The sequence below is a fragment of the Bombus huntii genome, chromosome 3 (assembly GCF_024542735.1).
Source record: "Bombus huntii isolate Logan2020A chromosome 3, iyBomHunt1.1, whole genome shotgun sequence".
Lineage (NCBI taxonomy): Eukaryota > Metazoa > Arthropoda > Insecta > Hymenoptera > Apidae > Bombus > Bombus huntii.
In genome coordinates this window covers 15,189,348-15,216,077 of record NC_066240.1, presented here as the reverse complement: position 1 = coordinate 15,216,077, position 26,730 = coordinate 15,189,348, and the positions used below count along the sequence as shown (strand labels likewise).

General features: G+C 40.3%; 1 protein-coding gene and 1 long non-coding RNA gene across 12 annotated transcripts in view; one reads left to right on the top strand and one right to left on the bottom strand.

The window, feature by feature from the left end:
* Positions 1 to 26,730, top strand: part of LOC126863993 (zinc finger homeobox protein 4-like) — a 410,183-nt gene that overhangs the window by 291,961 nt on the left and 91,492 nt on the right. The window lies entirely within an intron of this gene.
* Positions 1,461 to 26,730, bottom strand: part of LOC126864080 (uncharacterized) — a 156,823-nt gene continuing 131,553 nt past the window's right edge. Inside the window, exon 10 of the long non-coding RNA XR_007689060.1 lies at positions 1,461 to 6,574. This is a non-coding gene — a long non-coding RNA (uncharacterized LOC126864080). The remainder of the gene's footprint in view (positions 6,575 to 26,730) is intronic.

Sequence of the window (26,730 nt, the reverse complement as noted above, 5' to 3'; positions counted from 1 at the left end):
TGTAAAGATCGAGGACACATTAATAGACCCGATAGCGTCTCGGCTCTCGCGACATTGTCTATAGTTAACTCGATGTTTCTTAGGCCCTTTTCCCCGATACTACATTTGATTCCTTTTCTAATTGTAGTGGAATTACTGAAAATTTTCAACGCGAGAATTGATTGTAATTTTAATAAATAAATAAATTAAAAAAAAATTAATTATAATGGCATAAGAAACCATTTGGTCGGAATAATCTATGCCACACTTTCCTTCGTTATATTCGACAACAGCTAGTGGTTTTAACGTTGCGAACAAACGAAACGAGAGATCATTTTTGAGACTACCACTTGAGCGATTCGCATTACTAAAATATCGATGGGTGCACCTAACAGAGAACGATTGGTACTGCTACACGCGTGGTCTGACGGAGATTTCGTTGAAAACACGCGTAGCCTGATGGAGATTTCTTTGAAAACACACGTGGCAGTCAACGTGTTAAAGCATTTTAGAAAATAAGAATTTGTTCATTACAAATTCAAGGATTAAATTTTTTAGAAATATTTAAAAACCTATTTTATCTATGACGAATTGAGATGAAATATTTTGGAATTGAAGTACTGGATTGAAATCCAACCCAAACTGTTACGATATTCTATACGAGTCAACGATACGAGTAAAGTGTTAAATCTTGTTCAACGTAGATTTACGTAGAGGCTGAATCTGCTTCGATTAGAACATTTCTAAGCGAACAATTCTACCACGTTTCTACAGTACCACGAATAAGTTCATTTACAACAAAGTAATGTATGATCGGGCACGTAAGTTAACAAAAAGTTAGCACACGCGTTTAAGAGATCGAACTCGCAGCCGACGAGGGTGTGGCTCAATTTCTCGCTTTTATCTTTTTCAGCACATACACATTATATGTGAATCCGTAAACGCATAAACATGTACGAAATATAGTAAGGACCACATTTTTGTGCATACGTGGCACACATATATGGACACGACAAGCACAGTTATACGTATCAACGTCATGCATGTCGGTCCTACTCTTTTCGTGTATATAGTTTATTATTATTATTATTATTATTATTATTATTATTATTATTATTATTATTATTATTATTATTAATTATTATTTTATATTATTAATATTATATTATTTTTCCGTTCTAGTCTAAAATAAAGCTACACTATCATAAGACTAATCTTTGGTTTACTTCTTATTTGATTATTTCACCCCATTCCTTTTTACCCAGGACCCTGACAAATCATCCCCTTTGCGTTTCTAGATTTGTTTTTAGGTAAGTCGTATCGCATTAAATAACGATATCTAAAGATTATCGTAGTTCCTTCGCTTAGTAGTTCCTGTAAAATTTATACAAAGTAGCAATAGACTAAATAAGGTCCTTACGTTTTGCAGAGCATAAACGTTGTATACAAAAAGAACTATGCTCGTATGTAGTACGCACAAAATTATGCTCGCAACACGATATCAATTAATTGCAGAGACGCCACTAAGAATAAATCACGAATCAAATAGTCTATTTTCGATTATAGACCGTTACAAAGATGCTCGTAACCGAATATGTTAATTACAAGATTCGAAGTGAACGAACAGAACTCAAAATAATCCTACTTTAGCCTACTACGAGTAACACAAGTTAATTGATTACGATAAGTATATAAATATGAAAGTCACAGCAGGAGAACACGATAAATTCATGTTTCTTGATTTTATGACTTCAATTATCGCCGTATGAGAAATTTTAAGGATTTGATAGATCGAATGAGTGGAAACAACGATAAAAGTGGGAATTACGAACGTGGGTTTACATAAAATTACGAAGAAGATAGAAAAATATGCCAAAATCGAACAAAAGAACAATCGTAGTAACGCGGAATTAATTGACGGAGAAAACTAAATTTTAAAACTGCTCCTCTGTAAAAAATATAAAATATGACATATCGTGTTCTTCTCTCAAGCCTTCGTATTCAAATAAACGTTTAAATTCCTGGCGAGAGGAACGCGTGAAATATCGACTACCTAACCCGCGTGAATCGAGGAGGCGACACTCGAGACGGAAGAAAGCGTGTTTCCAGGTACCATGGCCGGTCGATCACGCGAGTTTTGCGTAAACCACGGCTGTTAAGGCGAATTACGACGTGGTTCGTCTGGTAGTCGTGCATCACCAGGTAATTAAGCCGGGTTCATTCCGTGACACGGACGATTCGACGACTCGGCTCTACGAGTACATACATGGCATTGTCGAGACCAGCCAAGCTGGTACTGGCATGGAAAACAAGCGAGTTTATCGTGGGCCGAGGTTGCTCGATCGACTCGCGTTCAAGCAATGAATTAGAACCGACAGGGAAGCGTTAACCGTACTCCGTAAGATTACACGTTCGCGCCTGGATTTCTAATGCGGAGACGTAGATGCTCGACAGTCAAACCGCGTCCTACAGAATATTTCCATTTGGTCATGGAATTTTGTTTCAGGGAAAGAATACTGAGATTTGGAGTTGTAGTGTCTGGTTATCGGGAGATTCACTCGATACGTTCGCTTCTACTTGAATTTTTATTATTCGTGTTATATGGTAACAAGTAATTTTTAATTGGATCGATATTATTAGGAAAATTTTACAAGGCACGGGTGTGTAACGTATCGATCAGTTTGGTAATAAAATAAATAAGGTCTTAAGTTACAACTACAATAACAGTTATCGTTATTAGTAGATTTATGTGTAGAAGGTTCTGATTCGTATCGTATGAAGTATATTCATGTTTGGAGAGAACTATGTCAGTAATAGTAATTCTTAAATATCGAAATTACGCTATACGTTTTAAATATATATCATTTAAAATCTAGTAAAAGAAATACAGTTAAGTATGTCTGTCGCGTTTGAAAGTTGAGAAATATTTTTCCGAAAGATATACGTACGTAACATGTTCTTCAAAAGTATCAGAGACACGTAGAAAAAATTTTAAAACGAAGAACGAGCGTATTATGCGTGTTCTATACATCTTTACGCCCTCAAACTTCTCATAAATGGATAAAAATCCACAGTCTAGTATTTTCGTACGTAAGTTTTCGATTTCTTTAAAGATATCGAATCCTATAAAAACACATCGTGATTTTAAATTTTCACCGAGCAATTCGAATATCTACAGTCTACTCGTCGTCTTAACAAATTCCCAAGTAGCGAACCATTTAGAATATTTACGATCCACGTCGATCGATTTCAATCACAGTTAAGAAAACAACGTTACTGTACACACAACACGGGGAACTGGCAATGGAAACGATGTTGGCTCGACGCCTTTGTAATTGTTACGTGATTTACACTCGACTTTCCAAGGTTTTGTCGATCGGGCCGGCCGAGGTAATTAGTCGCGCCACTTTTTCGTCGCGTCTTTCGAGGTAACAATAGAGGCGATCTATACGCAGGGAGGTGGATGATTGCGAGAGAGGGCCATTGTACACGTGGTCATGGACGGTGTTGACGGCCCCGTTCACTGCCACCGACGCGACGCCACGAAATTCCCTAAACGACGCGATTCAAGCTCTGAATGGAAGCGGACGCGTGGAAGGAAAGGAGGAAAGAGAGAAAAAAGAAGGAGAACAAAAGGTTGGGATATTCATTCGGAAAATTGATTCCTTGGTGACGAGCGATCGTCGGTGCGTTTGAACCCTGGCTTCGCCTTTTTCGCGGCCTTTGTACCGACTATACACGACAAAGACTTCGATATTCCTTGTGAAATCTAATGGCTTTGTTCGAGAACGCGCGCGTTAAATCGCTCCATGAAAGTATTGTGCCTGGTAACGATCCGGTGATTACTCTTGGTAGCTCTCACTTTATGTCCTCTGGAATTATCACTTGATATCCCTGCTTCTTTTTATTCCTCTTGTAGGATGATTGATACGCGTGGTACATTTCGTAGATTGATTATTTTAACATCTATTTCGCCAATTATTATGTAAGAAGTTTCTATTTCATCGTGAATCCTTAGGTATAAATTATCAATTATCAGATAGCAAAGCAATACGTATTCATTTTCTTCCAACTACTCTACCGTATATGGATACGCGAGAGACAATTAAATCATTATCGCGAAGGTGAATAGTGAAAGTTACAGCTAAAAAAAGAATAGTTATACGCGCGTAGCTAGGTTAAATTTAAAACTTTGGCCAACATTTTAATTGCGAGTAAGTTTGATCGATGGTTACATCTTGTTGAGATACTTATGTCTATTTCCTACTCATTATGAAATTATGTACATTATGAAATCTGCATTACTATAAAACATATTGCAAAGAGTTCGAGTTATAATATTTCTGATTATTCGATCCATAATTACGTAGTTACTATCGATGTAAGCTCGCGTGTTATTACAATCACAAAGATAAAAATCTTCTCACTAAATCATTTCCTTCTTAAATCATCCTACTTATAGTAAAAAGCTTATATACCATATAGCCGCGAATTCATTACAAGCTTCGTAAGAAAGAAACATAACAAATTTACCTACACAAGTACTCATTATTACCTGTTATTAGTACTCATTAGTACTCATTAGTACCTATTATTTAAAAATCATCAGACAATAGACAAATCCGCATATTCAAATCAACGTACCACCCCATCAGCCACTTCATAGATCTCCTGAATCTCAAACAACTTCATCAACATACAAATGCAACACAACCTATTTCAAATCTCCAACTGATTCCTTCAGAACCCACATATAAAATTCATTTACATCGGTGTATCGTCTGCTACCATAATAATAGCGTGGCTCGTGCTCGTGTAAAAGTTCAAGGCGACTCTCCCTCTCTCTCTCTCTCTCTCTGTCTGCCACGTGTCCCTTAGAAAACGTTCTTCAGCTTCCTCCTATATGTCTCATAGCTCGACAAAATTTTGATACATCGACAATCGACAGTGGGGAGGTAATTCGAGGGACGAGGAAGAAAAGAACGGAGTTGGTTCAGAAATTCATGACGCCTGAAACCTTTCGTTTTCGAGGGCCTGGTCCTTCCGGCTTGTGACGGGTCACGTGTCGCTCTTTCTGCGTCATTTCGAAAAGCTTATGCTAATACAGAAGAGGCCAGGGTCGCGCGAGTACGACACAAAATGCCGCTGCGTTTTGTACCGGCGGGGAACGATTATACGCGCGATTCGTGAAATTATGCAAAACGCGCGCCGTTTACTCGCGCGAGCGCGGGGTGCGAAAAAGGCCGTGTGCACGGTATGGCCACGTGGCCTTGTCGACGAGGGAATGCAAATGATATCTCCACTAGAGGGTTGAACTGGCATCTTTCTTTCGTTCTTTGTCCATCGATGGCAATTCACATGGAAACTCTACGTATGCGATATACAGGGTATTTTTGAATTGATGCTACCAACTTGAGAAAGGACGAATTTATGGGGAAAATAGGTCGGAAATACAAAGTGATGTTCTTTACGGAAGCTTTATTCTTCGATAAATTATTGTTAAGAATGTAGAGAGTACGCGTGCACTTATATATATGGTTGTGTGTTCTATTTAGGTTACTTTTAATGGATATTACTGTGGTATCCCTATCGCTGCTTGAATTTATCGTATCGAATAGCGAGGGATGGAAATTGGAACAGAAAGAATTTTTTGTTCTGCCCTGTCGTATATTTTTTGTTGGTTCTATCCATGAGTATCAATACTCATTCGATTCCTCGATACTCATTCGGTTGCTCTCTGTACGTGCTTCGTTTCTGACAAATTAAAATCGTCGAAATCTAGAAATTTGCAATCACAATTAGAGAAATACAACACCGATAACTAGGAATAAAATTCTGCCTAAAAATTTGATCGTCTATGACATATGTTAAAAGAAGGAATACGCAATCCAAGTCACCGTTTCTTCTTCTAATTCTTCTTCCTCCTCATCGCTATCCTCCTTAAAACAATCTAATCGCATAGGAAACTCACCCTTCACAGATATCCTCAATTTTCTCTCAACTTCTCCAAACGTTAAACGAAACCAAACCCTTAACTTCTTCACGAATGATCAAGAAAGCCGTCGCTTCGTTTAATCCAAACCTGGCTCGCACCTAATCTCGCCGGGTCAATATTAAACTCACACCGAAAATAGTGTGACGAACAGGCGAACGAGTTCAACTGGTAGGCTCCTCCTTGGACCTTGAGGACGCCACCAGGTAGGAATTAGCATGCCGCTGTCGTTTTTTTTCGCTTGCACGAGAACACCTCGCGGTGTTCGTTTATTCGCCTCTAATCCCTTTGAATGCAGCGCGGTCCAAGAGTTCGATGTGCCCCGAGTCTTTTCTCCTCTCTCCACTCTGCTGTCCCCGAGTTTTCTGTCCTTCTCCGTTCTTCGAACGTGTCCCGAGCCATATGTTACCCGATCCATGCCGGAGCTATTAATTATATCGATCTATATAGACTGCGTAGTTAGCCGTAGCAGCGAAAAGCAGTACCAGGGCCCTGCGACGCTTTATGGTTCTTCTCCCATCCCCTTTTTCTTCCTTCACGGTCCCGTGATAGTTTCTCTTTCTCTCTCATCGTCGGTCGATCCAGCGACACCGGGGTGAGAAGCTAAAAAAAAAAAAAAAAGAAGAAAAATGCTGAAGCGCGTTGCACAGAAATACATAAAACCCGACCAGAGGTATAAATCATTAGGGGCCACGGAGGAACTATTATGTGACTCATGGCTCGTGGGGATGAGAGAACCCAGGAAAGGAGAGCCGAAAAAAATCCTGCCATGGGGGGTGACAGTTCATCCCCCAGAGTAACCGTTGTGGATATCGTTTTTTCATCCTCTTTTCTCTCTTTCGTTCGAACACAAAATCGCTGTTGGCTGGGAACGTTCGTTAATTGGTTTGATCGAATTTGACGCAGTTTGAAGGAAATCGTAGATACATTAAAAAAACTGTCGATCAGAGTATTGTTTTAGGCGCGTCCTAGCGATGTAAGGAGCAATAGAATGTTGGGGATTAGGTGAGATGATTTTCAAAATTTAATGTATCGAGGGATATAGTTTGTGGAAAGAAGTTGAACGTTCTGTACGATCTTCTTAAAATGGGTCCCAGAATTCTAATTTCATTTTAATAGTCATTCCACTGAGGAAAATAATTAGTATATTTCACATTTATTATATCTTTTCTCGAATCATCTCATTTATTATATTCGCGAAGGTATCCTCGCAATCAGAACTCTTTAATAACGCGATTGCAAAACAACCGCACGACGGTCTTCAGAAAAATGATGCATGTCGAATAATTAATAATACAGCAATTATTTTCCCATCAGAATGATTTTATACGTTGCCGGCGGCAATTAAAAGGGACGTGACATCGAATAGTTTCTCGTCTTACGAATGTTTTTCTCGTTTAATTGATCGCACGATTAGAAGATTCGAGAATCATCCTAATTTAAGACATCACAGCCGTCTCGTTAGAAATTTATGTTCCAAGAGTTGGTACATAGACTGGACCAAAAAATGCATAGCCTGGAGTAATGAAATTTGTACGATTCTATAACTCACGGTGTACACGATTTCACAGTCACTAATTATCCTTCATTCTCTGAAAACATTGACAGGTTAACGTCGAATCTTCATACTTCAAAAATCCTTCACGCACTGCTAACTATCGATCAATCACAGAAACTATGGTAAATTCTAAAAATCTAAAACTCGTTAAAACCACCTAATACGAACGGTATTTGAAAAACATCTCCATCTTTGCAAGCGATGAACTATGACTCGAAGAAGGAAGTCCCTGAAAGACGCATACGCGAGGATGACGCGCGAAGAGGCGACGGAACAGTTCGGTTTCGCGCGTAGCAAAGCTCGATTCCAGCGCGTTCACTTTCGCCACGAGGAATTCCGGAGGGGACTTCTTTTGGCCCTTGGCAGACTCCGCGTCGGACAAGGTGCTGAGAGGAGCTGGCGCGGAACGAGTCACGAGACCGTTCGTGAATAACCTAGTAAAAGTAGCGAACTATAGAGACCGGACTCTTCCCTCTTCGCCGGTGTTTGTCGAAGGCGCTACTGGAATCCGGCAAAAAACTCACCGGTCGGCTACCGGTCACTCTAATGCTTGCCTATAATGTGCCACGTTATTTTCAACGCTGCCACCGCCACGCCGCGCGCCGTGCCGGCGTCGCTTCCTCGTGACCTCGACGCCATGAAAACGATTCCGGGACAAAGATTCAAACGCTGCTACAATAGAAGATCGTGTGAACTAACGAAAAACTCCGAAATAAGATCGTATTTTTCGTAATTTTCTTTGATTAAATCTTTTCTCTCTTCTGTTCTTGTGTCCTCTCTTCTCTTTCTTTGTTTTTTTTTTTTTTTTTTTTTTTTTGGTAGCGATGTAATTGTCCTCTTAGACGAATAGGAAGATCGTAAGAAATGTGTAAGTGTTCCATTAGAAGATCGCGTGAACTAACGAAAAAGTTGGAAGTAAGAGGTTTCCATCGGTCGTTACATTTGGACAATTATTACGGTTTGATTAAATTCCTTCCTTATTCCATCTTTTTATTGGTAACGATGTAATTATTTTTTGGCGAGGAATAGAGAGATTGGAAGAATCGGAATTATTTTATTGCATAGACAAGCTACTGTTCCTTTTGAATTATTTAAGTAGAGATAATCGTAGTTGTGAAGTTATCAATTACTTTCTATATATTCATTGAATAACACAGTTCTCTTTGTAGAAATATTGAAGGTAAAATTGAGGTATATGATATAATATATAAATATAATAGATAAAATTTTGTGATCAAACGAATCGAAAAGAAATCTACAATTATAATGCCACACGCAATGTTCCTCGATAAAAATGTCGACAAGATATAGATAAAAGATCGAGAGGATAATTCATCCACGGGGCAACAGGATAGGTAAAAATCTGGCAGCAATTGTGCGTGGACGATGGCGACCGAATTGTTGCGGGCCGAGAACGATGGTACCATAAACTCTCCACGAAGGCAACACGGCGGGACGAGTTATGGCAATGATGCCGGGAGTTCCACGCATGACTCGGCACGACGCAAGTACCGATGGGCCTTGAGGCGATCGAAAAAGAGCAAATCGGCGACGTTCGGTGCCTTGACGCGTACCGAGCAGTCACCGACACAAAAGAATCGAGTGTTAATTATCGAAAAAGCCTCGTCGTTCAACGGGACTTTCACGGTGATACGAAGAAATTTTCGTGTACCCGATTGAACGAATCGTTTTCAACTGGATTCGAAACATCGGTATTAAGCTGCGTTGTGAAATATGGCACAGTGAAAATTACAAGGTAACGTTAATGTTATTATCTCGAACGAGAATGATCTTGACGATATTTGTGTTTCGAATTTTTTTCATCACGGCAAAAAGTTTGGTATAAATATAATATATGTTTCGTGCTCCGTATTCGAGATAAACTAGAGTGCACATAAAGAATGAGTTAATGTAGAGATTCGCTTTCAAGGATATATTACGCGTGTTACGTAGTAGTTGTTAAAACTTTATTGGCAGTATAACGAGACACGACTATCCCGATTATGTTGGAATAGACAGTTTCGAATAAATTGAAAAATATATATAGAAGTTGCAAGACGTTTAATAGAAATATCAAATACATATTGATGTAGCGCATATGAGATATCGTTTATAAAGTGAAATTTTAAGAGCAAGTACATTTTTTTAAAAATACTAGGTACACTTACGTACGCCTATACCAAAATAATTTCAACGCACCAACGCGATATTCGAAAAATTTGTTCACCGATACTTTCACGGATATCTTGCTGATCTCAGGTTTCGATGATACATTCGTCAAAGAGACGATCTTTCATACGGATCAATTTCATATCATGACATAATAGAATAGATAATAAAATGATCAAATACGATAGAGACTAATTACGATAAAACAATATCATCGAATGAGGGAGATTTCGATAGATCAACTACTTATCGCCTACTTGTTCTTATCTAACAACAATCTGAAGTAGCAGTTTCACAGGATACGTATTAATAACGTGTCATTATTTTGTATTATTCGGTATATATTAACAAACAGAGTTGGAAGGAGCCGCATTATGATTAGGTTGAATAATAGAAAAGTCGTACGGGCAACACGCATGCGAACATATCTTACATCTGAATCTACCTGCCAACGCAATCAAAGATCGTTTGTGTCGAACTCTGTCATTTGTAGCTATACGCGTCGCAACATCGACCGCGCGTGGCATAAATCGTCCTTCAAACAGGTATTTAATAGAAGTTCAGAGTACGCACTTAAATCATGCTATTAACTACGCGGTGGAGGACTAATGATTTTAATTTATGGTAAAATATGTTCGAAATATGCAGATCAAAGGCTAGAGAAAAAGATTGATCCGTGAATCATTATTGATTGAAGATTAGATAAAGATAATTAATAAAATGAAAGATAAATATCATTACTTGGAGAATATTGGAATAGACAGCCTGGAGGTGATTAATTGAAATATAAATCTAATTTCTTAGAAAATACTGAATTTATATGAAAGGTTGTTATATGAAAGTGTTTTATAGATATTAAATAAATAATTAATAAATAATTATCTGCGTATCCATATATTATTGCATAAATAAACAAGTAGCAGTTAGGCTATGGAACATCTAAAGAATAACGCGTCAACGACTAACAAATCTATCAATATCGCTAACAACAAGTCTCTGCCACAAAAGTCTCCAGTTCAATTCGCAAATATAAATTACGTGATTCCGTAGCTCAACCTCCAAATCTAAATTAACATCGATTCAACCACTCGGCAGTCTCTACATTTTACAGGCTCATATTTAGAAACGATAAAATTCACCCTCGCCAACAGCAACAACGTTGGACTTGCCCTAAAGAGGAACACGTAGCCGTGGGTGCATCTGGGTGCTGCGGATGCATTCTCGACCGCAGAGCGCAGACTTACCACCATCAGAGCATCGTCGTGGCACGGTGGTTGCTGATGTTGTTGCTTGAATTATACTATGATTATACTCTAGCCGCGCGGCGGCTATGATTAAACATTAAACAACGCCATTACGCCGAGTAAGAGGGAAACGTAGAGGAAGGCGAGCACGCGAAGGAAACAGAAGGAGGAAAGGAAGAAAGAAGAAGAGGAAGACGAGAAGAAATACGAGAAAAAGAGGAAGGATATCAGGTCTGGGTGGGTTCCTCGTGGTCTTCTTCGTCGTCTGGTGACCGCGGCCGCCCGTGTCCTCCTACGAGTCCAGGATTAGCCTATAATTCCTCTGGCCAAGCTGCTTGGCTTCTCTCTGACTGTTGCTGACTGGCTAACCAGAAACAGGAATGCCAAGAAGCGTAATTAGCTATTCGGCCGCGAGAGGAGCCTATTTGCTTTACTGCATTCCGCGCCACCATTCAGGATGAAACGGCCTCGAGAGGGGGACGAGGGAATCACGATCTGGATAGGAAGGAGACGAAGGCAACTAAGTACGCGAGGTCCTCTTGATCCAGAAGAGAACATGGATCCTAACGAGCTGGATTGCGACGAAGCTTCACCTCATTCGCTCTTTTTCTCGTTCTCTATGTCATACGCACCGAGAGATTAACTTTCACCGTGAGGATCAATCGACAGGGGCGTTTATGCGGCCGGGAAAAAGTTCCAAGCAAAGGGGATGATAAATGGCGTGGCACCGCATCGTCGCTATCGGATCTCGAGGATGTCGATGATCGTCGGTGCCATGGACGATACGATTCTTAGTGTGTAGGATTTTTTTTACAGCGAGGTTCAACTATCTCGTTTGACGGAATTGTGTCGCTCGATGGTACACTTGCGATGCGTCGTATCGTGACTTGAATCGTCGTAGAAATGATCTTCTAGAACGTAGCTCTATTATCGAAGACAGTGATTCTTCGAAGAAATTGTGTATCTCGTATTTAAGATTTATTTCGGATGGATAGAAAATTGTTATCGATTCTTCATTCTTCGCTCTTCGTGTTACGGTCTTTATTTTGTTCGAATCTACAAAGCAGTTTCGTCAACGTGTGATCGATCAATGATATATTTACTACGAATTTAAAATTCACCTACGAAAAGTATTATCAAAAATGACATCGCATCGTGTTACTTAAGCGAGTCCTACGCCTCTTATTTTACATAAACCGAACTCTCGTAAATCTAGCAAAGTCAATACCAATCCGCCGTATAATTTAGTACCTGACAAACGATCACGACAAAAGCATTAATCATATCAGCGGTTAACGTACCCGCTATCGCAATTGAAAAGGAAAATTCAAGGAACAACGACACGATGGTTCGCGCCATTCGATAAACTACTGCAACATAATTTTCTTTCAACAGCTCCAACTTATCGACGATGATAACCATCGACGTTCAAAGATATAGACACTTTAGATACTAAAAATCTCACGCTACTCTTCATACCGCAACTAAACCAAATCACCTCTCTCGACAACTCCATCTCTCATTACGCGCAACACGCAAATGTAACTCGCCGGTTAACCGGAAATTCCTCGTGAGGAATCCACCAGACGCGCGATACGGAACGCAAGCCCATTTCGTTTCCTCTGAAAACGAACGAAACGATGTTGAAATGGTAAACGAAAGGTTGAGTCGGTGAAACGCATACTTGCACCAGTTTGGTTCATTTCCTCGATATTATGTCGCGATTCTTCGGGAGCGCGGGACGTGACCGCCGTCAAACTGTTCATCATCAGTCCGCGTTCCTAGTTCGGCGAGCGCAATCGCGCTTTAATGCGATCCCCTCGGCCGATCTTTCCTATCCGGCGGCGGCGGCGGTCAGAACGTTCGTGGAAACGCGATTTCCGAGTTACGGGGGGAGTCTGGCCTCTACGTGACGTTGGCACATAGTTGTTCGTCGTTGCCCCCGGCTGTGCACGCCGCAAACACGGTTAGTTACAGGCGGACTCGCGCCGCGTGACCGACCGACGAAAATTGCAAAATAGCCTCGCGGACGATTCAACGAGTCTGCCTCGCCGCGCCGCCGGGATCTCCGAGCGGAAAGAGAATTGCCACGCGGAACGTCGCCGTGGATGCTGATGGACAGTCTGCTTCCAAATGGAAGTTTCAAGTTCTGCTTAATGTAAAACTATAGTATTTAAGAACAAGGGTAGATTCGGTCCTGAAAATTTGGTTTTGACCCAGTGAACTGAACGTTCAAGTTCGACACTGTTGAGGAAGTTGATTTTAATATTAGGTTCAGGTCTTCCTATAATTTGCATAAAGACCATTCTTGTTTCAATGAAGCATACGTGCGTAATATATAAAATAATAAGTCATCGTGGTCATCTCGATCAGTTTGGTCATTGTTGGTCAGTTTGGTTATTGTGATATTTTATTTTAACAAGAATTGCAGTTATAGAACAAAAGCATTATTAATTTGTTAAGCTGTTAGAAGAGGATTAGTTAGAATTTGTTAGAAGCTGTTCTCATATTAGACATATAGAACACCTTCTTGTTAACCATTAAGTGACTTCAAAATCAGGAAAACATCAGTAGAAACAGACTCACCATAATGTACCTCCCTTATGATTTGTCTTAATTGTCCACAATTTCCTAAGGAAGATTAAACTTGCCTTCTCGAGATCTTACTAATTGTAAGGATCTTACAACTAACATGTTTCCAAGAATCCAAGAATCTTGGTAGATTTACAGAACATAAGAGATAATTACCAAAAAAAAAAAATCTAACAAAGTCTAAAATACTCTCCACCTCGAAACATACGTACGTGTATATCCTCCTTACCCATGCCTTACTCGTTGCTTTACGCCGAACGAATTACTTCGAAATCAATTACGCCGCGATTCCACGGCGGAACGCAAATCTAAAACCGCGACGAGATTACCAGGTCTGGATTGGACCCGGGAAACGAAACTAAATTAGGCATAAATTAGCTGATTACAGAAAATCGTTGGACACGCCACGAATGACCAGTGGCATTTCCTTTTCTTCTCTTGGCACCTTGTCCCCCTCAGACACACTCTTTCTCTAGCAATTTCGAGCTGGTTTCCTGTCTATCGTTTCCTTTTTCTCGGCGCAGCCCGAGAGCGTAACGATCTGTTCGCCGCGCCGTTGTCCTAACTCGCTTATAATAACTCTACCGGCCGGGTAATGACGATCCGCTCTTGGCATTATTGTTTCTGCGGCAGTCTGCACGGCCGCCTCCTACCTTCTCCCCTTTCTTCTCTATCCACGATTATTCGGATAATTCGCCTGGCTGCTATTATCTCAGCGCCAGTGTGACAAACGCGCGGCATCCTTGAAACCGAAAGTGAAATCGCCCTGTCGCGGACCGGCCGTTTATCCTCTTTCAGACCGGAATTCCGCGGATCGACTTGATCGAGTTATTCCACTCGATTCCAGAATGGTCTTCTGGTTCTCCTTCCTTTTCAGACAGAATCGTTTAACGATTCGTAGGCAAATTTTACGTAGAGAGATTTTTTTCCTCGGTTCGTTCAGTTTCTTTATGGAAGAGAATCTTTATTTTTGGCGAAAAAAGTTTTAGACGTTTGGCTTGATCAACGATTTCTCAGTATAATAAAGATGTTGGTAGGTATTTCGGGATTCTGTCAGATTTTTCATACGCCTGAAATAGTAAAAGGTAGACTCGGTGTATTTTCGACCAATCGCGGAGAGACGCAATCGCGAGTCGTAAATTCCCATTACGATTATAATAATCGACACCACGAGTTGATCGATCCCCTGATTTCCGTTAAAATAATAGGGGTGGTTGAGAGGGTATAACACTGCGATTAACAGGGTTATAAGCTATATATTTTTAACACTTAAGTTACACCGTTGCTTATGATATATATCGTCGACAATGATTTAGCGTATAGAGATGAGATTCACTGGCACAATATTCGTTGGAGATGGAGCAAGGCTCTTAGAGGTTTTGTTATATTTGACGTAGCAATAGGGGAAAGGAACTAACCCGGTACTGACATGTTGACTATTCTAACGTTATAGAATAAGTAATTTACAGTGCCGATGCTGCGTCGAAGGAAAGCTAGCGATGGGTACGTCTAGCGCACGGGACCATCGGATTTGTTCGTGACATTTTTGGTCGTAAAGTGTACATTGCTTCTGATTGGATAAACGAAGGTTGGTGGACCAGGAAGGATCTTAGCCGCCTTCGATAGAAAGTTGCTAGTGGGAAGCATCGTACGTGAGAAAGATTAACTTTCCCGTGTTAAGCCGTAATATACAATAATCTTTAGAAAATGATCTTGAAACAAAGACATTTGTTCGGTCTGAAGGACCTTAGCTAACGAATTCCTGAGATTTAAGATGAGTCCTTAAGACTATTGAGTGTACGCAGTAAGGATGAGCGGATATCTGATTCCCATTTTGCCCGCGGTGTGTGGCCTGGTCTAGGTAGAGTGTCGCTCGACGTAACACTCGGATCAAGTAGATTCGTACAATCGTAAATAACATTCTTGGGTGCGTATTTCTCTGCGATCGTTCATTCCTCGGTAATTATTAAAACTATGTTTCAATGAAATCGCTGAGAGTTACATCTACGATGAATCCGATAGACCATTATTTAGTTTCGTTTATTGCGCGGAGCATTCGATCTACGTAATTATCTACATAAAATTAATCATGATTTCTAGAAATAAAAATATGCTTCGATTGAAAAACACAAATGTACATAATGTAGTAACGTATCCCCAAAAACTATAGACATCCGAAACACTAAGAATTAATAATCTTCGCATTACTCGAAATCCGAATAAATATGGATCACGATCTTATCTAACCTAGTTAAATCAAGGCAAAGTGGACGAGCGGAGTTCCAAATGAAATATAGACGATCTTTTGGCCGCAAATCGACGTTCGAACGGACAGAGAAGAATTAAAGATGGCTGTGATTGGCATTGGATCACCGCCAGAAATGTCCAACGTAACGAAGTTTTTCGAGCTTTGTCGGCGTCGATAAGATATTGAACGAAGGGGTGCACATCGTGCATTAGGAATTCATATCGTTGGCCGCGGGCTTCTCAAGTGTGATCAATATGGAGTTATTCTTATGAGCAGCGATACTCAATTCGCTAGGCGAAAAATATCTTCCCTGTTGCGGAGGGATCAGCTTACGCGCGACGCGATTATAAATTGTAGTTAATAGGCGTTGTACGGTTGTTAGCGTATTGTACACACGTTGTAATACCCTATCGGGTACCATGTAAAATTCGTGTGAATTCGTAATTTATTACGATACCCAGGGGGATAAATGTTTATTACTTACTAACCATGTTTTGATACTTTCTCGGTGTTTTCGTTTTTGTCGAAGCATAATACGAGAAGATTGATGACTGACAGATTATAAATTATAATATTCTCCGGGCTAAGGACAATTTATTTCTACGTTTTTCGAAGGTAACTTTTCAATTTTAATATACTTATTATTGGTTTTATTGTTATTTGTTTAATAACACGCTGTTGGCCATTTGAATTTTATAGCAATTTCATTTTAGTTTACAGTTGAAATTAGGTTTTTGCGTAGGTATATTCCCATGATTTATCGTCTAAAACTGCTATTCAATTTCCGACTTTTTACGGCCCACGACTTCTGAAATTTCAACGATCGGATTTGTAAAATGCTGAAACGATCTCTCAGGTAATCAATCATTTATATATAAATACACCAGCATATCGAACAAAACATAGCAATTGCGTATCAAGGTTCGCCTTTGATGAGAACAATATAACAGAATGGCGGAGCTGTATTACCCATTAATACTTTGCGATATATTAAAAAAAAAAAGATACCAAACTAATCAAAATATTTTCTAATCTATTTTGTATCCTCCAATTTCGATAAATAATTCTTTGTCTATTCCACATCCTTCAACTTACACAGTAAAATTCTCCAACTTACTTAAATGTTCTTTAACTAGAAAATTTTTACATGCAACCATCGTAAACAGCGAATACAATAAATAAAATTGCTCGATCAAGAGTGGAAAGACGAACATGAGAACCATTGTTGGGGCGGTTTCCTTCTCGCGTAGTTTCGGATTTTCTTGGCATTCGAAGCTCCTTCGGTTTCGAAGTCGGCTCGAGAACGGGCAGGAGGGAGAGGGGTTGAAACCGGGGGTTGCAGACATACATTAATAACCAGGAGATACGTATCTCCTGTATCCTGGCCGTGGAATAAGAAGATACATCCCTTATATAAATGTATGACTAACGGGTGGAAGCTTGCGCGGAGCTTGTTAGGAAGAAACGAGGAAACCCTCTCCGGCAATCCTTTCTAGTTATTTCCGAAGTATCTTTCCAGTCTGCCGTCTCCTCCTCTTTTTATGCTGAGTTATTCCTTTTCCAACGCGGGATATCTTTCGATCAAATTCGTACGAATCACTACGTATCCGCTGGAACAATTTGGCTTCTATTACGAGGCCGCAAGCTGCTGGAATTTTCTATCCGAATTTTTCCTTGTTATCGATTGCTAAAATTCTCTCAGCTCGAAATATTATATACGGAGTATAAGGTTTAAGGTGTTGGTTTCTTTTTATATTAAACTTGGATAGTTTTACTTGAACACTTTCGTTACTTTATCTTAGATTATTTTTCGCAATTTTTATATTTTCATAATACGCGATATTTAACTTTTGGAACGTACAAATGACACAATGATTGCGAATGGAATTAAACTGATACTTCGTTATTATAAAAGACGTCGAAGCGAATTTAGTTGTAGTAAGTTGCAATTATTTAGAAACGTGTCGAGCAGTGACGTTTTTACGAAAGCTTGGAATTTCCGATTCCGTATTTGTTAAAGATTATGCTGTTTATACTGAAATTCCTCAAATTCTAATCCCAATCTCTCACTCTGCATTACGTAGACTTCTTTTTTTTTCCAAGAAAGTGGAGAAAGTTGTTATTGTCAGACACTGTTGATAGGTCTTATTACTCCTTTCTATGAAAGTAGCGTAAGCAATTGGTGTCGCACGCCGTTGACGGAATCCAAAGATCGCGTTCGAAGTAAAAGAAGGAAAGAATGCTACGGAAAATCTGCACGTACAAAAAGAGCCATCCTTTCTGCTGAGAATATCCTTGCGCGAACACTTTAAACGCTATCATTTACAATCTCTCAGGACTCCTACATTTCAATTACCACATTGAGTGGAACGAATTTCTCGTTTTTACATCGTGATTCCTCGTAAGATCAAAATCAAGCGGCATTAAATAATTTTCCATTAGAAAGTCAATTAGAATTTGCAGGGGATTCCGCGTTGGCAGTTTCTCGTAGCCGTACTTAAAGCCTCGGAGCGTGTAACTGGAGCGTTCAAAGAGCAATTTGCAGAAACGTCGAGCCGACTCCAATTCCCCACGCCCAGCGAATCTTTCTCGAGATCAACGTTAATCCTGCAATCAGCGTGGGCATAAAGACTCGCGATCAAAATAATTAGCTCGCATATATTACGCCAATCGGACGCCACCAAACCTGGATAACCGAGTTTTCCTCGATGGTATATCGTTTTTAACTCGTAACTCCTGTACCTACTGGTCACACGTGGTTGTAACTTCGACTACGATCTTAAAATCGTGGTTTAGCTACAAATGGATGTTGATAAGTTATTTTATAACTCATGGAAAAGTCTTGGCCAGATCTAGCGATAGGACTAGCGTTTATTGCGGATCTCGTCTCTGCATCGTTAATTATAGTAACTTTGTCGTTCGTACATTATATAAAAACCATACGGGATAAACATAATGAGTTTACGTTTCATATAGTTGAGAAAAAGGAAAGCAGCAGTTGAATCTACATATTTGTAAGTTGTAATAATACGTGTCTTTATTATAACATATATTTAGTGTTTCGATCGTAATGTTATAAACGTTCTTCTATTTTTGTCAATTTCATAATATCTTAGCAATCCACGCAAAGGAAACAGCGACGAAAATTGTATTAGACGAATCTTTGAAGCTCTTTTCCGTCAACGAAGAGAATTATTCGATGACGCAAATCGATCGAAGGAAGAAAATGAAATATTTGCGCAAATTCGGTGTTTAACGTTTCACGTACAAAGAAGGAAACTGACGAAACGATCGTATTTTCGCGAAGATAAATTGACGATCGCTGCAGGGTTCACGGGTTTGCGGCGCATTATCAAGGCGAACGATTATCTCGCACGGATTTTAATAGAACCCAGAAAGAGAGGAGCAAGAAGGTCCCGTGTTGTCGGGCCGTTTAGAGACCTAAAGGGCCATCTCATCGGCTACGTGGGTAAAGGGATCGAAAGAGGTAAGGGTTATTACGCGGTGGATCGTCTCTCTCGATTCATCGGTATGGCGTATTTTCGTCTTTCTCTCACTCGTTACCATCGAACAGAGGTCCAGTCCGCGTCTGTAATCTCGGTAATGCCTACCGTAAGGGACATGGTAACTCGCGGGATCTGTGCCCACCATGGCCTCTGTATTCCATGCTTTATGGCTCCTATGCATCGAATCCCGGGCAGTTAAGGCATCGCGGCCTGAATAGCCAATAAGATTCCGCGGGGCACGTGAGAATCGCGAGAATCACCGTGTGAATTCGAAAATGGAATCGACGCGAGAAAGATGCGAGATCCAATGCTGAATTGCGAGTTCATCGTTGAGAATTTATTTGCACTTAACAAGGAGTCGACCCGGAGTGTGTAAAATCTATGATTTTACGACTTTAAAGTTTCATTATTAGACGACATATCTGTGCTTGTACGAATTTAAACGTCGGAACAAAAGCATTAAAAATACGATCGAATCGGCGAAAAGAAACGCAGACACGTTAGTTGAATTTAATTTAACATGAGATTTAAAGGTTGGATAGAATTAAAATTAGGATAGAGAGAGGTATACTTATTTCGACGTTCTGCGAGGCGTGAGGCATTCGGTAGTATAGATCCATCGTTTTTTAATCTTCCGTTACGATAGAAAAGGAAGGGAAAAAGGAAATTTGAATATAATATTCTTCTCTTATTAGTTATTTACGTGAAATGAAGGAAGGAATGAGTTCTATACGATTCTATGTTATTCGTAACCAGAGTTAGTCAATTTTATATAAAAATACCAGAGACAATCAATCACGAGGTTGAAGACCGTAGACGCCAGTTATACTTGAACTTAGATATCGAAGATGGGTGATTCTGATTGAGTAAAACTAAAGTTTGCTACAGTAATATAATATGAAGAATACGAATATATGAGAACTTCTAAATGTTCCTTATTGCTATGAATGCTTATAAGGAACGGGAATGCCAGTGAATCGATCTTTCTTTCGACTTCCAGACTGTAGCATTGAAACCAAGCACGAATAAGCAATGCAACATGTTTCTGCAATTAATTTAACGGTATTAAAATATTGAAAAATGTTGCAAACACATCGAAAAGAGAATCTGCAATCCTGGTTCGAAACGTAAGATCAAAAGCAAAAGTGATAAGAAAATTTATTGAACAAAATAGTACAATATTATAATATATCGTATAAACTTTCGACAACTGAGTATCTTTCTTATAATTCAATGCTTACAGCAATTTTAACACCTAACTTTCAATATACAATTATTCCATTAACACGTCTCTCGACTTCCCCTATTAATATACATATTCTCACCCGAAGCGTCAAAAAATACACGTCTCTCGATTCCCAACGTCAAATCAAAATCAGCCAGAATTTTTCACGAAATTAAATATCGCCTGACTATCTGGATGCCCTGAATTGCCATAATCAAAGGGATAGCCGGTCGGCGGAACAATGGCACACAATACCCGGCCGCAATTATCCCGGCGCATAGCAAGTACCAAGGGAATTATCTGTAATTATGCGTTTCTTGCACTACCAGTCTCGCGAATGATAAATGGCAGTCGAACAGGAAGAGACGATTCCGTTCCACGCAGCTCTCATTTATAAGTCTTCCATATGTAAATCCTTCATCAAGATTATCAGAATACTCGAGTATTGTACCACCAAGAAATTCGAATGAAATTCGAAGATTTGGAGTAAGAAGTGAAACATTTGAGCGATTAAACTAGATAATTTAAGCGGACAGATACATCGACCGACATTTTTATACATTTTTCGTGTTACTTTAGTTCTTATGAAAATACAAAAATAACCCAAGACTCGATCGATGTTTAACGATCAAATGATCAAACGATATTTGTTATCACGACCCATATCGAGTTTATACAATATAGTAATAATTACAATACGATATAACAACCACTTCATAAATGTAACGACAACTACCTTCATACAGCAACGAAAACACTCGAGAAAATCCTCAACTTCGCCATATAATATATAGAAGCCTTAAATTCGAAATTTTGAAGGCAGAAACCAGATATACAAACCATGGCATGGTACGACGATCATTCTGAATGCTGCATATCATTAAACCGCACGTCATCGTCGTTGTCGTCGTAGCGTCTGTCCGGTGGATGGGAAACGCGGCGAATGCCTACGCCAGAAGAAATAAATTCGCGGTCCCTTCGATGCGTACTCGTTCGAGCCTGGACCTGGAGCTGGCCCTAACAAGGGAAAAAGGGTTCGAAGGATTTCGAGCAAGCAACTTCTATCGAGCGCATTATACGCGGCCACGAAAAAAACCACCCGCCGTGTCCAGCACTCTCTCGACGGCCGCAAGGGAAGGAGCCTTCCCCCGTCCTTCTGCCAGGATCAAAAAGAGGACGCGATCGCTAATAATATCGGTGGAAGCCCAAGAATCCGCAAAGAGACGCTCGTCTGCGTGGCGAGCCGCCCGTAAATCTGCCCGCGTCACCGACTGAATACTCCAGGGCTCCTCTACAGCTTTGTCCATCCGTCTATCTGCTCCCTTCCTCCTTGCCCGCATCCTCTCTCCTCTGACTCGTGCTCCACCGCGACAATTCGCCGTGTTTTAACCGCACGATTACTCGATCCGCTTCAGTTTTCGGGAAATTGCGGAATCGCGTTCATACGGAGGTTGGTAAACGCGTTTCGAGATTGAGAATTGTGGATAAAGATCGAAGTATTCATGGGCGGATAAGAACGTGACGTACTTCATCGTGGTTCATCTTCTGTGACGGTACGTAGTGTTCTAATTGGTATCAGCTTTGGTAGGTGTGTTTAGGTATTATGCGAAGAGCAAAGTTAAGGAGTAATATGGAGATTTCTGAAGAATGTACGAGATGTTCTGTGTGCATCGATTAAGAGTATATCGTAGTGTTCCGAATTCGATCTCTGATTTATCGGATAATATAACTGATCTCTAGATATGGAGGAAACATTCCTGTTTCGTGTTATCATATTCTACGTGGAAGATAATTCAGAAGATGTTCTTACATGCTTTCGTATGTATTTGAAACGACAGGAGTTTGCAGGAGCTCTAATATCAGTATACAGTTCTTCATGAGAATTCATGGTGTTTTAAATGATTTATTAAACGACCCTTTAATTAACAAACTTGACAATCTCTTACTGATCAATAAACTCGTCTACTTCTGTTCTATTAGCAGTGCAGCAATCGCTAACAGCTCCAATAACACTTAAACGTTCAACCACAATAGAACTTCGTTTATACGAACTTCGTTTTATCTACTTAACGTCAGACTAGACGCACTCCCGCCGTCTGAATCTACTTAACCGAGCGTACAGTATTATACGAGCAACAATCATAAACAGTAGAAATATCAGTAAAATCTTATTCTATTGCGTCATGGAAGCTGCCTAACTCAATTCACGAACAAGACAGAACGTTACGTAGCGTCCGACTAAGTAAATTCTTGCCGCCTGAATCTACTTATCCGAAAGTAAACTATCGTATAAACGAAAGATCGTAGGTAGTGGGGAGAGTCACTCTCGCAATTGGTTAGCGTCAGACTAAACGACGTCCTACTGGCCGAATCTACTTATTTGAACGCAGACTAATACGCGAGAAACGACGGAGATCATAAATAGTACAGAAAATCGATTCTAGTTAACGGCTGACTAAATGAACTTCTGCTGTCTGAATCTATTTATCCGATCGTGCACCGCTGTACAAACGGCAAATCGCGTATATCGTCGAGCCAATGAACACCCTATTCTACTGTACACCGTAATCTCCTTGATCTAACCAAAGTCACAAGCCTCTGAACGCATTCGTCGATGAAAAATCAACACGAATGACCGAAATCCGCCCTCGGAATCTGTCCGAGTCAGTGACGGGCAAACATGGGAAAGTTGAACGACCTCGGACGCGACATCGATAGACTCGACGGGCCTCGTTCGATCCCCGATGAAGAGGATCGGCCCGTTGATGCTCGGGGCGGAATTTGGAGCGCGCGAAAAATCCATGCCGCGCACGGGGAGAGGGGGATCGCGACGGCTACGCCCCTGAAAAGAGGTGGTCGCCATCCACGGTAGGAAGGAAGCGCAAATACTGGGATTGGTTCTCGCGTACGCGAGACAGAGCTTCGACTCTCGGTACGCAGAGAGTTGCCCACGATGTGACTCCTTCTCCTTCTCCACCTCCGTCCTCCTCCTCTTTCGCGACCAAACGTTCGCCACCACCGCTTCCTTGTCCACCTTCTCCTCCACGGGTGGGGACAGATTCCCTCTTGACGCGCCGCGAACCACGTTGCGCTATACATTTCTGTCCACTTACGTCGTTTCCTCGCCTGCCGCTCTCGCGGGTTCAAGGACTCCATTTCGCGCAATGGGGAATCCCCTTGTCCTCGCCAACGCCGTCGATAGAGAAACCTGTATCAACCCTTTTGCGACCTATGTTTCTATTTTTTTCAGATAGGTTGTAAGGGTTGTTACGTATAGAACCGAGAAATTATTTGGAATCATCTGCCTATATTAAATAACCGATTGACTTTATCGTTAATGGAAAAATAATTCCACTATTCAGATGTGAACAGCGACGTTGTTTATTTCGATAGATTTTTAACGAAAGAGTTTTCGATGACGATAGGATTCATAAGCTCGTTTTCTTTTTAGATTAATAGATTCTTTCGAGCAACGGGAGATCGCCTTATCTTCGTAGACGTTAACGAAACGACGTAAGTTCCGTAACTACGTACAATAAACCTCTTCGCAGCTATATTTCTTTTTCTCGCGTTGAGTTATACGAGATTGTCGTGTGCGCTACAAATAAAAAATATTTAAAACTTTTCATCTACATCGCCTAAAATTCTAATTTGAAAATTAATTCTCCACGATATCGATAACAATACTCTACTTTGTTTTCATCCATTTGTAACGAAAGAATTTTCGAATGGAATTCTATGCTCGCTTCCTCTTTCCAATCCCTGTATATTCAATCAGTTGAACGCCTGTGAACGATACATACAATCATCCGGCCATCTGTCATTACGCTGACGATTCACGACACAACAACGATTGAGACGCGAATTGTTTTCGAGGGACCTAGTTCGAGACGATGATTGTCACACGGCTAGGCTGCAACCTTGGGAAACGCGCGTTCGTCTGGTAGCCGTTACGCTGATGGCCTGAGACGCGAGGCTGATGGTACACGAACCGATCCTAAATCATTTCTTCTGGCGAGGATTAATGGGCTTTCGCCGTTCTTTACGGTCCCCTGCTGATTGTCGCTTCTCCACGGGGAGATTACCGCGACGTCTGCTTGAACGTTTTCTGGTTTTGCGGCTGGTGCCACTATTCTGTTACCCTTTGTCCGCTTCGAGAAAGATTGTTTTCTTTTACGGGCCATTTTAGAAGTGGGTCAATGAAGTACGGCCAGATAAATAGTCGAGACCTTAGATATTCTCTGACCGGGGTTAACTAATAGTGGAAAAATGTCATCCATATCGGTAATGCTTTCGCCAAGTGATCCTAGCTTTGAATTATGTGGAACTTTTTATGATCGGAAGCATCGGTGCGTTTACGACGATGTTCTTGTAAATTGAGAGATTTCGGCAATATTTTAAAAGAATATCGCGAGAGAAAAAAGGGATAAGTATATCTTTGTCGATGTCCTGATTTTGTGATTGAACGGGATTGAACGTCGTTTTGTGATTGAACGGGAGAGTTTGGATACGACATAAGTGACGCGAGTCTTTTAAAAATAGCTGAGAAATCGACGAAGTTATACGGGAGATACTCTGCAAATTTTGAAGCGGAAAGAAAAATACACAAAGACAATGTTTGGTGATATGAGATTGATCGATAACGTACTGAATCCTAAAACTGCTTCCCTGTAAAATCTTCCTAGTCTTTACCTGTAGTCTTCCAATGAAATTAATTGTTATCAAAGTTTCGTGAAACTCTTATGTGATTATTCGACGATTTATAATTCTCTCCTCCCTCGGTCGTTTTATTATTGAGCAAATTATCGGACCACGTTCCCTACGGTTGTAATATTTTTTCCTCGGAAAATGACAAACCTCAAATGTCCTCGAATATAACAAATTTTAGGTAATTATCATAGGCTGTTGTGGAAACCCTACTTTATCCTTCAATCTCAACTTTAATATACAATTATCAACTACACAAACAGAACCAATTATTCTTTAGAGAGAAAGACTTGAACTTTTCAACATTCGTTTGAACTTGATTACTTCGTTTAAACTATTAAGTCGATCGTATCATTCAGTTCTAATACTACAATGGACACCGAACTTTGTCAAACTTTAACATACAATTATCGATCGATTACGGATGTTCATGGATTTATGAAGAATTTAACGTAAAAATGTACATACATAATACGCATAACGTAAAGTAAAGTACTTAGCGAGCGAAGTGTCCACTCAACCGTCTCCTTAACTGTATCAACGAAACTAAAAATTTCGCATAAAATTGAAAATTTCTTTCTATCTCGATTGTCAATATCGTAGAGGAAAAAAACAATTATGGTTAAAAGTCTCCACTTGTAATACATAGTTCCATAAGGTATAATAACTGGAAGCGCGAATTAGCAAAAGCTACACGAATTTCGGGTTGGAATTGCCTCAGATTGAGGTATTCGGCAGAATCTGCGTGAGCCGAAGGCGTTCGACAAACCGGCAATAAGACAAATCAGATTCATTACACGCATTCGCGGAAAATCAACGCGCCATGTAGCCAAAAGTGCGTACAGTATTGCGATTCTCAGAAGCTACATCCGCGAAACAGCAATAATAAACAGGTATCCGCGAAGGCGAGCGTGCCGTGCGAGCATAAAGTGCGAAATGACTATGCTCGCGAGAGACACCCGCTTTTTTCAAAATATCTTCCAACGTAACGTCGAACCCTCGATGAAGACGAGAATGAAACCCATGGACGCGAAACGCGGGAAAGAAACGCGATCTTTTAAGCGTTGTAAAATATGTGCGAATGTTTCTTAAGGTTTGGTAACCTGAAGTTTTTGGGCCGAAGTACGTACACACGCCACAAGAAACGCACGTTTACAGCTTTGGTAAGGGTAATCTTCTTATAACTCGAAAATCTGTACTGTATTGCGTAGCAAGAGCGGAGTATTATTTTACGAATACCGAGAAGCAACGTATACGCTCGTGTTTGAAAGTTTGGAGCACGCTTTGCTTTTCGAGCGAAAAGTTCGAACACGTTCTTCTGAGAAATAAAAGTGTTGTAATCGTAAGTTTCGTTTTTCGGAATAATTAATTGGTGTTTCAATAATATGCAATACGGTTTAATATCGACGAGTCCTAATAACTTTTGCATTCAAAGTTTCTCACCACCTTTGGTAATCAGTTCTCATTTATATTTTAATTTATTACGCTTGTCAACTATAAATTCCGTCTC